Raw genomic sequence first — 17,756 nt, 5'->3', positions numbered from 1 at the left:
GTCTGTTCAAGGAATCAAACCCCGGATCCTGGTGAAAGGCCAGTGTCTTACCACTACAATTACAAATTGAATCTTCACGCCAAACGTTTCTAAAAATGCAAAATAGAGCTATTGCAAACGTTAAAAGATGTCTGTTTAATGTATTATTTTTTTCTAAAGAAAGTACTGTATCCTTCTTTACCTGTGATTGAAAAGTAGTCATATATTGACATAAAGGTTTGTAGAAAAGCTTTCCACAGGAATTGATACCTGTAATGAGAACTGGAAAACAGACATAAGTGATAGTGGAATGTAGTAGAAATTTTCTAAGGCCCCTGGTATTCACTTCATCTGTTGATCTTGACCTTGGACATGGCACTTTACCCAAATTGCTCAGCGTATTATGCTCAGTGAGTTGGCCATCCCGACTGCTAAAGGAGACTAGCACAGCTTATAACAAACATTGAAATCTATCAAAAGACGGCTTCTTTCTTCTTAGATCCGTCGGTAAAGCTAAGGGCCTAAATTGTGTCTGTCTAGAAGGCATTTGGGAACAAATTGGACGAAACACATCTGCATTAGATGCACAAACCCCATAATTCAGTGTTGTTATTACTTTCCAATAGTGCTTGATATTAAAAGAACTTAAGTGCGGCAACGCCGTGGTGACGGCAGCCATGGGGATTGAAGTTCATCGACAGTGTTCACCCCATACCCCATTACAGGATTATGATAAAGACATGCAAGTAGTATCATCCGGTTCAAAACTTAATGAACTATACTGCATCATACAACTGTTTCGCTGTGTTATGACTTATCAGAGATGGTTTTGAAGCTTTGAAATAGTGTTATGCATTTTTCAGACTAATTCAACAATCTGTCATCAGTGTCATTAGATTGACATTGTTGAATACGTCTATTACAAGCAGTCGTGTATTCCATGACGTAAACGCTGCGCGGTATTCTCCCTTTGGTATACTGGAGTGTCATTGGAATATTGCAGAGACTAGTACACTTCTGGACGCATAGTCTTCAAAAACGCCTAGGTACAAAATATTGGCCACCTCTTTTCATGCCGATTATTTTTCTTTCTCTCTCGATTTTAAGTATTTTTTCCCAATAGAAGTTTACTCTACTTTTGCGTTGGCAGTAAAATGAATTTTGACGACGCTCTGGTGGAGTATGGGGAGCTTGGTCCTTATCAGAAGCAAGTGTTTTTTATTGCTTTGTCAACCTACTGTTTTTGTAGCACAACTGGATACCAACAGCGCATTTCTGATATATACACCGAACCACAGGTTTGATAATTTGTCTTTTAGTGTTTAGAACATACGAATACCTCATTTTTTTTAAAACACAAAACAGTACAATTGTCTGATAGGATATAACAACAGCAAATATATGTTTTGTAATACATCGGTGTTTACCCAATCAAATTTGTAACATTTTTTTTATTTTGCATCCCGTCTTAAAAGCGTGATAAGCATTAATTTTTTAGCATCAAAACCCTTTTAATGGTTTGGTCGAAAAAGATGTAATCCTAATATTATATCTCCGAATCAAGTTTGTGAGTGATGACATATAATCCAGTCTTTTTAGTATGACAAAACGTTCAGTCTCAAAATTATTTTGCAAATCATACTCTTAGCAGGTAGCTTTCAATATACCTGTCGTTATTAAGTCAGGCAGGTGCTTTGATTGTTATCAAAAGCATATACAATGTAACAGATAGGACGTATATTTTCAGATGAGGATTGGATCATGAAGTTTATATCGTGTTAACACAACTGAAATAGGACCTAAACAGTCTGAATACGTCATTTATTGTAACATATCCACTGGCGCCCTTGTTATACGCTTATTCGTTATGGCTTTTAGACGAAAAACTTTGGTTTACTTACGGAGTTATTGTAGTTGTTGTTGTCGTAGTTGTTGTTTTATAGTGTTTAAAACAAGAATAGAAGAACAACTTGCCCAGGAAGGACCATCTTGCATTTATATTACTTAGGATAAAGGTTTTGTTATAACAATGTTTTAAGAAGTGCTGGATATATCTTATTCAAACTTCACATAATACAGTGTTCGTGTATCAAATTACCTGCTCTTTCAATTTTTCGATTGATCGCTTTGTAATGGTATCAGTTCCTTTTATATAGTCTTCTGTTTCTTTTCTAAAACTTCACGTTAACATAGATGATAAAGGGGCATGATATTGTATGTGACGTCACGAGTAAGTGGACAATACACATGACTCATAGATTCTTTGCATAGTTACATTGCACTGAGGAGCAGCTAAGCTGTGGAAACGTTATGCTAACTTAACATTTTCTTGTGTGTTTTTAAAAACAATTTTCTTTATATTATCACTTGCGTATCGTTATTAACTATATTATATATATATATATATTACATATTTATGTTTGTTTAAATAATATGATTGTACAACACAATTGTCGAGAGATATTTACCTTAAGAACAATTTTCCTACGCCTAACGATAAAGTCCATCGTTAATGATATGCATATCACTGTACTTCGTTATATTTCCGGCATTATAAAGTATCATTCTGAAAAGAACACAAACACAAGTATGCATTTCTTATCCTGATACCAAGTCCACACTTTACAATTCATGTTATCGACCTCTTACTGAGTTGAAACTTGACATTACTTTCCGGGATTGATCAATATTACCATGGCGTGTTTCGTCGATGAACAGAAGACTCTCCACCTTCATGTCTTATTCTTCTTGTACTTATTTAAAGGCATTCGTTTAAATCTGTCATACTGTTTTCCCAGTTGATTGAAGTCAGTTTGAGTTCCGTCACCTTTTATCTACGAATCGTTCGTCATAAACGACTAGGCGGATTGTGACCGAATATGGCATGAAAATTCTTGAGGGAAACGAATTTTGCATAAATGGGAGGTCTTGGCTTTCAGGGGCCTGAGGGATGGGCCAAAAAAGGGAAATTTTCGAAGTTTTAAAAAATCATACTCCTCCTTAAGAATAATTGGATTTGCCAAAAAGTTTAGTTGCAAGGGAATACATTTTGTATAAATGGTATTTAATTCTTTAAAACCCTTCTTCTGTAGGAATGTTTGAATTCTGTTCCGAATTTAGTCTGAAACATTCCTTGGCAAAGGGGAAGCAATTTTGTATAAATTGTAGGTCTCGACCCCTGTAACTTGAGGGGAATGGCCCAAGAGAAGAAACGGACCAGATTCATTAAAATCCTACTTCTGTAGTATTGTTCGCGGTTTGGACAAAATTTGGTCTGAAGTATCCTGGAGTCAATTGCCAAGGAGGTCATTTGGATACATGTTATAAGAAATTGTTTCTGTTTCAAAATATAGACCATATCGAAGGAATGGGCCGTTGTTTGTTTTTCACTCACAATGTCATTTATGCAATCGCTGCTCAGACGTTTAAAGTAGTTAGGTTCTTTGAAGCTGACATTTTTTTTTTATTTCTTTGTGTCTCTTTTTGTTGATGTTTTCAATATTTAATTGTTCTTGCAAATAATCGTGCACGTTTGAAATGTAAGTAATCGGAAAGTACTCTATGTTGAACAAATGCTTTTTCATCTTTAGAGGTAACCACTTCATTCACCGTGACAACGAAAGGGAGAACAGTAATCACATTATTGATGTGCGTTATCTTTCTATGGTCGACAGAACTTATCCCTACAACAACGAGAAGCGCTGCCTTAGGTTTCAGCATAGCCAGACGCAATGCGGGATTAATCGTGTTCCCATTCACGACAAAACTCGTAAGTATAACAAATGCTAGGATACAAAAAAGACCTAATGTTTGCTTATTTTGATTTTGATTAATAAGCATTAAATGACAACATCTTTGTTTCCAGTCAATGATATATGTGGTATATACTAAGAATAAAAGAAACTCATTTTCAACTTTACGGTTTGATGAAATGATATTTATGAGCAATATGCCTAACATTGAAATTCAATAGTTAACTGCGAATATTGGATCATCCGTCTTCAAATTTTCTGGATTTTAATAAATAAGGACTTGATTAGGCCTCCATGAATAAGGGAACACTGATGTACACAAAGTTAAGATAACAGCAGTTGTCAGACCGATCCCTATTATCCTATGTGCCTCTCCGAACAGCTAAAACGTCTCTAATTGTCCGTGGCATGGAGTTCATACGGACATTCACCGACCATATGGGAATGTTATTTCAACTGGCGGAGGTTATTTGTATTCCGAACTCTTCTGTCAAATTAATTCCACAAATATTCCATTGGGGGCAAACCGGGACTGTATGGAGGCGAATCCATAGGAGCGGTGTTCTGGGTTGCAAGAAAATTCCTACAAACTCTTGCAACGTGTGGCCTGGCATTGTCAGGCTGAAAGGTCAAATGATGCATTAAAATGAATGACATAACATAAGACCTCAGGATTTCATTTCGATAGCGTACAGCCTTTAAAATTCCCGTTTTAATGGTCAATTATGTCTTTAAAAATTGGAAATTCCTTCCCGAACCATGACCGATCCACCCCAAAATCTGTCTTGCTCCAAAACAAAAGCGCCTGCAAGACGCTCTCCTCGACGCCAGTATACACGTTGACGGCCATCTCATCAGAATAGTGAGTAGAAATTCATTTATGAAGAGCATGGGATTCCAACGCTTTTGGGGTAACGTCTTGGCATGTGCCATGAACCGTCACATACAACGTTGAAGTGTCAAAGGTAAACCAACATTCTGGCAACTTGGGCATGAATTTGCCCCTCGCAGTCTATTTCCATTACCAAATGGTATTTCATGCTGTTTCGTATGCCGTTAATTGTCCGTCAAGCAAGCCTAATTTACCGATCTTGATGTCGTGACACTACACGTTGGCGTCCGGATCTCGGTCTGTTCTCAACTCTTCCCATTGCTTTGGGACCTAAAACTACCTAACTAACCTAAAACCGCAATATGGTCGATTGGTGAACTCTGCATTGAGTTGTGACCTGCTGTTGAGTGCTACCTCCCATGGGCATTCCGTGAGCCCGTGCTCTATCAAGTTGGGATAGGTATGGCATATTTATTTAAAAAAAACAATTATCTACTGCAGATGTATTGGCGATCACGCACCTTGGCTATAGCTAGAAATCAACACTTCTTTAAATGGAACAGAACGCACGAAGTCACGGTATATGGGTATTTAGGCGCACCGGATAAGTTTTCTGTCGCGGAAGACTGATTTTTAAGATTTATTGGAGGGTTAGGAAAGGTGTTCTAATATTCAACTTTCTTTACTTCAGAGTACATAAGAACAGGATTTCTATACCAGAAGTTCAATATCAAACGCGTTACTGTTTCATTGGATTAGGAAGAAACGTATGAGCATTCTTGACCAAGGGTTTAATTGTGTCTCTTGACAAAGCATCAGAAGCGAGACTTTTCCATTTGCGTCCCTGACCGTACAACCAAAATAATTAATAAGTTGTGTTCAATTTTTTATCTAGGAATTCTGCGCCTGAGAGTATACAGCTTACAATATGACATAATTAGAAATTTTGATCACATTTTATGAAAAAAGGAATCGTTTTACTATTTATTTGTTATTTTGTAAACACTTCAAACAACAATGTTGTTTAGTACGGACTGAAATTCTAGACTACTGAACCCTTGTTCCTTAGTACTTATCTATGAATATTCATTAATTAATTCGAATCTGAATTATACACGGAGGGCGAGACATAATTAACGGTGGAATATTTTTTATGATGTGATAAAGGACGGGTCATTACGAAACAGGACAAAACCTGGTGACGTTAACAGGAATGTATATACAATGTTTGTATTTCATGGCATGGCGAATTTGGAAAATACAAGTGTCTTTGGGTAAAATATGTTTAATGCCTTGTACATTTTTGTATTTGAAATTCTTGGTTTACAAACAGGACTTTTTGGATATCCGTGTGACTCGTACTATCATACTATTTTATAATAGATTTTCCCCACAAAACGTTCGTTTGTTTAGGTAATATGATTTACTGTAACAGCTTTAGTTACTTCATTAGTATATGATAATTATAACACAACACACGCGGCGGAACAAGTAGGATAATGGGAATTCATCATATTCGAAATATATATTTATGAATAAAATGTATGAAAATATCGTACATTCAGCTGATATATTGTCCTATATCATCGGTTCCATAAATATATCAGCTCCTGCTTATTCATGAAATTTTATGAAAAAAAAAACTTTATTAATGGATTTATTCTAGCTATTAACACCAATAAACATGGCACTGTGAACATTATACTTAATGCTTACATCAGTAATTCGCTCCACTATCTTCAGTATATGGCGAGTTGCGTCCCTTGGGACGAAAAGATACTCAAACCTTGGTCCCACACTCTACTAGTACTGTTTACATTCCTAAAAGTTACTAATATAAATATGTGTGTAGACGTCCATTTAAAAATATCATGCTGTATTTGAGTCGACTGGAGCATATATCAAAGGGAATAAAGGCTTTGCTAGGACAAAATGTTACCGTTTTCAATCAAATACTTTTTTTGTTAAACTCTGTTTTAGTATTGAGTGTTGTACTATACTATTCCAAATACTGCCTTGAGAAAACTGAAAAATGAGAATAACAGCAAAGTGAACCAAGCCTTTGTCAAAACTACTCACCAACATTCTTAGTGTTATCAAATCTGGGTTTCAGTCTTATTACTAGTATGATTCTGTTAATTCAAGAAGTGGAATCAATAGTATGTGGATTTTAAAGAATTTCAACACCCTCTTCTAAAACATAAACCCACTTCTTCTGTAACAATTTAATTTTTTCCATTCTGTACACCAGCAAAATACGTCCAAATCAAATAAGAAGAAATATACAAAGGATAAAATCATAAAAAAGGTTTTTTGAAACAGCAATCGCATTAATATACCACCCATATCTTTTGAAGTAGAAACTTACAACGATATGCTTTGTCAAAATCTAGTTTCTATCGCGGGAGTATGGTGACATGAAATTATCCTGATCGCCTGATACGGATTCATAAAAAACTACTGTGCCACTTTCTAATACGTCATTCAAACATTTCTGAAAAAAATATAGCCACAAATGGCACAGGACAGCTCCGGATGCTCTAATCTTCCACAAAGACCTGGTGTTTGAACTCTCTTGAGTGATCACAATTTCCTATTTTCTAGACAGCTTCACAGACAAGATGATGGTGATAAAACGGATATTTTAGCTCATTGATCAGCTGTGACCTCGGTTTAGGTGATATGACGGAAGCTTCCGAACGTTCGTCCTCGTCTAAACGATATAACCAGTCAGCTGTGACAGCTTTTAAAATTCTATGGTAGACACAAAAGCAAAATATGTCACATTCAACGTTCGTGAATTGCATTTGGCATGTGCATTAATCTTAAATCCAATTTTTGGTGTGATTAGGATTTAAAACATGTTTGCAACTGTATTAGAGTCGACAAAATTCGGAAAGGATGGATCTTGAAGAAGTCTTACTTTTTTGAACAGATGATATTGAAAGTATTTATGCTGATTGTTTCTTTCGGCTATCCCTTCCAATTTAGTAGAGTTGTTTCTTCGTAAGCAATGAAAAATTTAAGAAAAAGGTGATATGCTGTTAAACTGTTTTCCTTGTAAATCTTTGTCATTAGTAGAAATGCTTACTATATGATCGTGTTCTTTTATCGTAGAATTATTACATTTATTTACATTTTGATATTTTATCAATGATCAATGCCTTTTATCGAAGTACTTGGGAGAGTTGCAGGATGCAAAAAATATACATATCAACAAAGATTAGCAGCTTTCCGAGCAATTATTATGTAATATTAAATTGCAAGGAGAACATAAATAGGTGTTCAGGAAGAGTAAGCGTCTTCAGCTTCATCGACGACACCCGCCATGTAAATTTTGGTCAATCTAAGTAAATCACGTTCAAGCGAGAACAGGTTTTACGAAAACGTAAACTAACGAGCATCAAACACGCCCAGCGTCTCATCGCACAAAGAAATAGAACATTTCTCAATGATATCACTATGACGACCGGTTAAACTTCCCGAATATTTCAACAACCTGTATCTTTTGAAACCCTGTTCACACGAGAGGTGGGTTGTTCTATGGTATTTATATCTTTTTCAATGATAATTTATGTGCTAGTAAGTTCGGCTTTATTTTTTTATTACACATTATTCTGTTCTGTTTTCTCCTAAGGATAGGAGAAGTCATGCCATGGTGCGGGAAGTAGTTGCCCGTCCTTTGGAGTTGACATTTCTTTAAATGACAAAATATTCAAATGTCTATATCAAGTTGTTGGTTCACTAGTCTGTGGTTACATTAACTCTGGTTACATTAGTCTGTGGTTACATTAGTCTGTGGTTATATTTGTCTGTGGTTACATTAGTCTGCAGTTACATTAGTCTGTGGTTAAATTAGTCTGTGGTTACATTAGTATGTGATTACATTAATCAGTGGTTACATTAGTCTGCGGTTACATTAGTCTGTGGTTACATTATGTGGTTACATTAGTCTGCGGTTACATTAGTCTGTGGTTACATTAGTCTGCAGTTACATTAGTCTGTGGTTACATTAGTCTGCAGTTACATTAACTCTGGTTACATTAGTCTGTGGTTACATTAGTCTGTGGTTACATTAGTCTGCAGTTACATTAGTCTGCGGTTACATTAATCTGCAGTTACATTAGTCTGCAGTTACATTAGTCTGCGGTTACATTAGTCTGCACTTACATTAGTCTGCGGTTACATTAGTCTGTGGTTACATTAATCAGTGGTTACATTAGTCTGTAGTTACATTAACTCTGGTTACATTAGTCTGCGGTTACATTAGTCTGTGGTTGCATTAGTCTGTGGTTACATTAATCAGTGGTTACATTAGTCTGCGGTTACATTAGTCTGTGGTTACATTATGTGGTTATATTAGTCTGTGGTTACGTTAGTCTGCACTTACATTAGTCTGCGGTTACATTAGTCTGTAGTTACATTAGTCTGTGGTTACATTAGTCTGTGGTTACATTAGTCTGTGGTTACATTAGTCTGTGGTTACATTAATCAGTGGTTACATTAGTCTGTGGTTACATTAGTCTGCGGTTACATTAGTCTGCAGTTACATTAGTCTGCGGTTACATTAGTCTGTGGTTACATTAATCAGTGGTTACATTAGTCTGTTACATTAGTCTGTTACATTAGTCTGTGGTTACATTATGTGGTTATATTAGTCTGTGGTTAAATCAACTCTGATTACATTAGCCTGCGGTTTCATTAGTCTGTGGTTACATTATCCCGTGTTGTGAAACGATATCTAAATGGCCAAGTGCCTGTTTTTATTTCATCGCGTTATGGTATACATTTGAAAAATTAGTGTAGTTTATTTCTGCGGTGTGATTAAAGGAATGGGCCCTATCAAACGAAAGAAAGAAATCACTATACAAAATAGCAAGATACTGCTGGTGCTCACATTTATTACCGTCATAATATCACCTGTCGAATTCTACTTTATCAATTATCTAACTGTTGTTTTATCTTCAACGTCTTTAAAGGCCACAGCCATAAAATGGAAACACAATCAAAGTCGGACGCAAAATTGCTAAACATTTTGGGCGATAGGGAGTGTTAGACATCATCCAAACGGTGAATGTGTTAATTTAAATCATTTATGTATCAACAAACTCATTCCAACAATGGACAATTGCTCTTTAAACTGAACGTGTTTGGAATTGACCGAAATAATTTTCTAAAGAAATAACAATCCGTGTTCACGTAGATAAGATAATCGGTTGACATCCACTGTCAATTTAAGACTTGGTGGCGGACCTCTAGAGACTGTATCGGTCCCGCTGACACAGATATCGGTGCATGATACGATCTTGTTATTGCTAATGCAGAAACAATAAACCTGTTCCACCTTTCAACTAATTTCGATATCGCAAAATTATCGATTGACTTGTGCTTCATAAAACAACCTTATCAGAAAAGGTTGTCTTTAACGGCAACCTATGGATGCTTTTAATGGAAAAATGTATATACCTTGTCTCCTCGAGAAAATGAGGAAATTATCGTGATAATAAAATAGATGAACATTTGACAGCTACGGACAGGAAGTTAAAATGTGATAAGGCTTGCATCTTAAACAACAGCTTTAGTCATTTTCACACACGCTTAACAATATTTAATGATAAAAACTCCTGGCAGACAATACACAACGGATATCACTCCTACTTTTCGTCGGGTTATAATTTCGTGGTCTTTGAGTATCATCTAGTTGAACACTTGATTCGGCAAATAAATGATACTCATACAATTCACTAGTACAAGGAAATCATGTCAAAACTTCATGGGTATATGTGCTTCCACATTAGATTAAATGGATATTCCGCCCAAGTTTCAAAATTTCTGGCCGTTCTGTACCATTTAAGAACTCATTCTATTGACCTTAAAACTATTGTTAGCATCAAAATGTCTTTCCTCTGGTCATTTTGGACAGTCGAAATTGTTGGGAATACTCCCAGCATAACCGTCTCAATATAGCGTATCTGGAAATCCGGAACTGAAAAGTCAGTGGATCATGGAGAGTATGAGGCCAATACGCTAGTGTGTATGTTGTTCAATAAAATTTCTGCTGGAATTACCTTTTCATTGTTTCATTCGCCTTTTATCTGTTGATTTTATAATTTACACAAACAATTCATTCAGTTCGGCTTATAACATCTCAATCCTGTTATGACGTAATCAGGGCCCTGCGAACGTGGATAAATCGATCTAGCTAGATCTATGAAGAATTTCCACAAATTTAATTGCAAATGTTTGTTGAAGTGGTAACCTGAGGTGTACGATTTCCATTTCCAAGTAGATGATTTTGTACAGTTTTCCTCAAAAGTATCCTTGTGCGGAATATCCCTTCAGAGGACCAACAATCATCGAAAATAAAGCCCTTATAGTATAAATAGATTCAGTATTCCGAGGTAGAGCATGCTTTGATTGCGATTCTGGTTTTCATATCGGTCTGCTTTACGTAAGATGTGTGCAGCATGATTTTTACATAGTAATTGCAGATATGTAAAAGTTACAACATGATGGTCAGTGGTAACCGTATTTATGTAAACGTAAAAACTTGATTGGTTTTCACTAACTCTAGATATGTAAAGTTTACCATATCATTGGTCCATACTGGCTGTGCATATGTAAAGGTTACAATTGGTCTATACCGGTTGTATATGTTTGTATCAATATCATTGTTGATGTGAAATTATCTATATCAAAATATCAAATATAGACTAAATCTGTTTAACTATAGACATATTGATTTCCATTTCCCTATTGTGAGTTTTGTATTTCTGGATAACAACATTTCAGCAGTGCAGATTCGAAGGACCTGTACCCATTATTAGGATTTTCATTCAAGAAGTCGTCACCTGACGGACAAACTCGTAACTCAGGGTTTCAATGATGCAGGTTGATAAAAATTAGTTTGATTGTTGCAGTGATCTCATTGAGAAATATTCTAATTCTTTGTGCGAAATGAATGCTGGACGTGTTTGATGATCGTTAATTTGCCTGTTGGCTCCATTGTTAAATACATTGTTTTCATTTAATAACATGACATAACTTGGATTGACCAAGACTTACATGGTGAGTGTCGTCAATGAAGCAGAAGATGCTTGCTCTTCCGGAACACCTAGTCATATTTTCCTTGTGCTGTTTCAGGAGTCACCGTCTAAATAGTTCTTTTATTCATATATTGCAAAGTTTTATTGAATTTGAGTTTGGATTATGATTGTATTGATATATTGGTATATTCTTGTTTTTTTTTTTCTGATGTAGATGACAAGAGTCAAATTTTTTCCGTTTGGTTTTATATTGTTTAATGGCCTATCATCATCATCATCATCATTTAAGGGCGGCTTCCCTGTGTATGTAAGGTGAACACATATGTTGAATGCATGCTTATGGGAAGTTGTAACATGTTCCTGTAAGCCTGTTTGTCACCACACTGAAGTATACTCAAGCACTGAACTACGCAAAAAGGGTAATTAGGGAATTAAAAATTAAATACCAAACGTATCAAACACCCATGTATGTGATTGTTTTTCCCCTGGTATCGTTAAAATGGCCAATGAAAGTTTTACACTCAAAATCACGGTGTTGGATTCTGTCCTTTGCAAAGTACATGAACTAAAACTTGCAATTGAAAAAATAATTAGCATACAATTGCTTTCCTCTATATAGTCGTCTCAATCTGTAATTTCTCTGGAGACTTTGGACTACGTAAAGAAGAGAGGTCAATTTAGGTACTATTTCCCGAAGATTATCTTCACGGTGTTACTATCACACACGTCTGCTAAGGAGGCTGCATGCACAGTATTATTATGTCGTTTTCAGAGACAGTAGTTCCAGGAGTTGTTTTAATAAGAAAAAAACCTTTATGCTCCCCTGTGATCCTATTAGTATAACGGGTCAATAGTAGTGCTATTGTACTCGAGATTTCTAAACTATGTACTTTATGGTTTCTGCCTTAGTACAGTCAACATTATCATGAATCACCATAACAGGAAAATGGCTATTCATACCACGCTGTATTAAATCCAACGTGCTTGTGCTTGTTCCAATTTCAAAATAGAGGCATTCTTCTAAATTCTATTTCATACCAGTTAATTGTGTCACATATCTACATAGATACTGCAAAGTCAGTGTTTAAAAATATAAGCTGTATTTAATGAGAGTGAAAAAGATGATAATGGTGAGCTTCCCAACAGAGGCTCGACTCTTTAGTCTTTCTGTCCCAAGTCAAAATGCTGCTTATATTTTAAGACACTGAACATGCATTAAATTTTCCTGCAACATGAATTGAAAATTAAGATTATTGAAATTTTAACAGTTTGACATTGTCAAGTAGGTCAGATGACGTACGTCCAAGTAAAAAAATGCATGTGCTAAAATATACTTGTTTTTTCCCGTCACTGCCAAATGCAAGAAGAGTCGAAGAAGGACCAAATACGTTTTGATTGATCACTTTTAAACACATGGATTTATAAATAGTTATGCTGTATCTTATACTTAATGCTAGTGAAAGATGATATTAACAAACAACCGTTACATAAAGAATAATGATTTCGTACAACATCCATGCAAGAAAAATCACAAACTGAAGCTTGAAAATTGGAAATTTAGCAAACATCAGGCAAGCTGAAAATTTTAACTTGTTCAACGGTATTGCTCGATTTGAGGAATCCCTTGTCTAATCGGGTGAACAGTCGCCCTTGCAATTTTCCTGTTAATGTTACTCAAGACGGTCTTGTGTGGCTTCTCTTGGGTATATTCCATTTTCTCTATTTACATTTGCACATGTTATTGATGTCTCCGTTTTCATTTTTTCACGATTCCTGCCAGTAGAGGACAATATATACACATATCCCGTAGAAGCGTGAAATACATATATATTGAGTTCAGTTCAAGTAAATAACTATTCTACTTACAAAAACCCCACTAAACTATCAGATTTAAAAAGTAGAAAAAAGCCAGAATCAAGGAGAAATGTGAACGGCGATACAAGTACATGGTTTTAACAATACCGTAGCGTATTTCGGAAAAAAAATCTAAAGTAAAGAAGTAATATTTGGAAGATGAAATTGTAAACATTATCGAATTTCTAGCTGACAGTATCATTGTCGAATTTGCAGGTTAGATTTTCCAAAAAGCTTTTGGCATACATGTAGGCAACACGTGTCCCTCTCTTGGCTAAATTGTTTTTGTCTTCAGCAAAATTAACATGAAAGTCAGATCCTGATGACATGGCCATATTTTAAGTTCCTAAACAGCTATGTTTTGTTTATGAAATCTTACCTCCTGTATCGCCTGATTCTTGCCGAGAAATCCTTGCGGAATACAAAAACCTATGAAACTGCTGTCCGAAATATGTTTTAAAGAATAAGGGTTATTGGCTTTGTCACTGCTGGTAGACTTGTGGTCCCCGATGTTTGCCGTAACAAGCATGCAATGTTTTAATAAATTCGACTAGAGGCACAGTTCAGAATAAAGGCATATTTGATGTATGACATTTACGAGTTTATTAAATTATGTAGCTAGTGCTACTTTCGCCTCGTAGGCCGTCAGCATTCCTAACGAAACACCTGTAAAATCAGTTTCATTCATTGTTTGGCTCTACTGTATTTAACTCTTAATTTGTATTAAAAGATGCTATTCACTTGTGTATCTCAAGTTCAAGAGTGAAACGAAAATGCTTATTTTTTTTCTTTTTGGGAAGATTTGAGTTGTTAAACATTCTACTGACAAATAAAAATTGCAGTAAGAATCCATCCATGAATCTTTCAAGAAATATATTTATATTCATTGAATTTTTTGCTTTCCATGGCAAGGTAGACTCTTGAGAATAGATGATAAGTTTGATATAGTAAAAGGAGGTGTATTTAGAGTACATTTATTTGACAATTGCATTTCGGCAGCAAAACAAATGCATGTGAGTTGTAATATCCAATGGTTTCTGAAAGTTAATCATGAACTGAGATAAAGGTCGTGGGAGACCGTTCAGAGATATCAACAAAGAACAACACTTTCAAGTTTGTTAGAATAACAAACACCAGCAGTAAGTAACTAAATATCTTCATTTCTATAAACACTTGAGTCAATTTGGTATATATATAAAAAAAATTTCTTTTGATTTATTAGAATTGCAAGAAAGATGTTTTTACGGAAGAAAGTGCTCGAAACAATCACAATGGTGGCTACAACTGCAATCACCGTCCCTTGGATGAAAGGAGGGTATAGATATTTATGTTTTCTGAAATGTTCTCTGAGATTAATTCTGATTGTTCATGGCAATTGTTGCAGTTTTTAAAATGTCGCTGATTTTGTGGCTTTTAGGACACGGGTCCTAAAATCAAAGAAGGGGGCCACCAAATAAAAATTTATGAATTTGAGCATTGTAATTTGTAGTGATAATTCATGCACTCTACCCAATACTTCTCTTGTTATACTTTAGAGAATTAATGTGGCAACGAGGCAGGGTTAGAATTGTTGACATCATTAACAGAATCATGTCGCCAACTACGCCGTCACAAAATAGTCCAATATACGTATACCACGTATGAATTTATTTCATACTGAAGAATATCAGTATCATCTGTTCATAACACCAGGTTTTACTGTGTAACAGTATGCTAAAGAAGTTTAACTGTAACAGGCAAGAACATGGTCTTCAATGGTCATCACCAGGTTATGAAAACACCTAACAAACACCATAAAAAGAGTTCAGTTTGCATTTAATAATGTTGTGTAATACAAATCAGGCAGTTCATCGAAAAGGCGAGGCTTATATGCCACAATGACATTATCGGTTGAAAGTGTCAAGAAAATGGAACGCCAATAATTTCAGTTAACGGGTAAGTGATCTAAGAAATAAAAAAATTGATGCGCTATAGCCAGTGATCGATTGCGCATTTACTAAATGTGACGTGAACGTCGTGTGTGGTTGGGTAAATGTTGTGACATCACGATATTAGTTGGCATTATAAAATGGGTACATGGAGCAAAGAAGTAATCTTAATTCATGTCAATTTCATTTTTGTAAAATCGCCTTTGTTATTTGTATAAGATAAATGCCAAACAAATTCAGGAAAGCGAAAATGCTGTCATGATATTTTTATTTACATTTGCGTAAAGTGCCAAGTACCTATGTTCCATGTCTTTCACATTCGCTTACACATGTTACCAGTATAGAGCTTCGCACTTATATGCAGGGATGTTGCACCTCATCATACATCACTCATACTGTCAAAAGACAATACTGTACTGTTCAGATATAAATACAGTTATGGAATCGAACAACGTTACACGATGTACGATATGCGCATGATGTATTCACGATATGCGCATGATGTAATAGGAAAACTGGACGATGTTAGGTATCACACATCTGCGCGCACGTTGTGTGGTTCTGTCGCACAGATGTGAGCACGTTGTGCCTTTCTACTGCACATATGTTCGATTCTATCGCGGTTGATATGGATTTAGAAATGCTTTTTTTTATGGGATAGGTTTTTATTCATTTTCTAAATATTTAAGAGAACAACTACGTATACTTCCTAATCAAATCTATAAATATAAAGATTGTACACGTACAGATACAGAATGAATAGTTACATACATTCATAATCTAGAGTGTTTTGATAAAGTGCCTCTTGTGACCAGCCTTAGTGTAAAGACACCAATTATATACACATTATATATTTAAGCATGATCTTGATCTCTCTGAGTCGGCAATTTCATAACGTCAGAAAGGAAATAGTATTTTCAGTACATTTATATTTCTGTCATTTTTCTATCATTTTTTAAAGAGAGAAGTACATGTACTCAGGTAAATAAGTGTTTGTGACGGATCCGAACTTATCACAGATACACCTGTATACAGCACACCATTCGCCATTCTCTGATGTATCAAACTATAAGATAGGAAAACTAATTAATGTGGTATTTCGAAAACTGTGAACTTAAAAGTTACCTTAGTAATCATCAGTTAATATTTAAACGCCTATAATCGTTTATTAGTAATAACTACACGATTTTCCGTCCAGTTTTCAGTCCGTAATAATCGTCAATCATAATTACCGAACCAAACAAAATGCGGACGATGTATGCATTGTGTGGGCACTAGGGTTTTGGTGCGTTGTGCGTTAGCACAGCTGTGCTTATTGACTTGATGGATCATGAATCAATTACAACATTATAGAAATTATGGTATAAAGAAATGTCTGTAAAAAGTTACTTTATAAAGTAGTGAAATCTAAGTGCTTCGGCAGATCCAGCTATTAAGGTTGTCTGACAGGAATGTCTTTCGTGCTCCCTTTTATACCTTCCTCAAAACATTACATTGTCCTTCTCAATCTCTTCATCTCATCTATACCTTGCACACTATAAATTCAGCATTGTGTTAGTTACAATAATCAAAATGAAGTCCTAGTCTTTTCTTTTTCCACAGGTTCATATTTAAAAGTTAGGTGGCCTACGAAAAAATTGGCACAGCTCAACACAGATTCGCGTAATCGACACAATTATATGACAAACTTGTATGTCCATGACATACTTAACAGAATATCGATTAGAATATACAACAATGTGCTTTTGATCAATACAGAACACTCACGATATGGGAAAAATCTCCTTAACAGAAGATCCATTTGTTTACACTGTACAATATCTTATCCTTTTCCAATCTTAAAGAACGTGAATATTACCTGCATTGAATATAAGAGCTTCCAAAAACATCAAGAAAAAGCCAACATATTAATATAATCCAAACTCAAATCCCACAAAACTTAGGCAAGGTATGATTAATAGAAAGATTTACGGGGAGAACCTGAAAAAGTACAAGGATAATAAGACCAGGTGTTTCGGAATAGTGAGTGTCTTCTGCTTCATCAACGACCCTCGCAATGTTAACCTTGGTCAATCCAAGTAAATGATGTCATGTTTGCACATAAAGAACAAGGTGTAAAACAACGGTACCAACAGGCAAACTATAGAGCATTCAACAGACTATTGATATGTCTTTGAAAGATAACTGTGCCTCTCTTGGCTGACTTGTGTTTGATTTTTATTCCAGACTGAATATATCGAAGAGCTTATTAGAACGGGTGAATAAGTTGTAGAAACCTTCACAGTCGATTTGAGGTAGAGTGTACTCAACAACAGGTAAGTATGATTTCTGCATTATGTGTGCACATTGACCTATAAATACTTTG

Source organism: Ylistrum balloti, unplaced genomic scaffold (genome assembly GCF_031769215.1).
Source record: "Ylistrum balloti isolate Yb309-2 unplaced genomic scaffold, AGI_CSIRO_Ybal_v1 Utg370284, whole genome shotgun sequence".
In the NCBI taxonomy this organism is placed as follows: domain Eukaryota; kingdom Metazoa; phylum Mollusca; class Bivalvia; order Pectinida; family Pectinidae; genus Ylistrum; species Ylistrum balloti.
Note: the sequence above shows the minus strand (reverse complement) of the source record.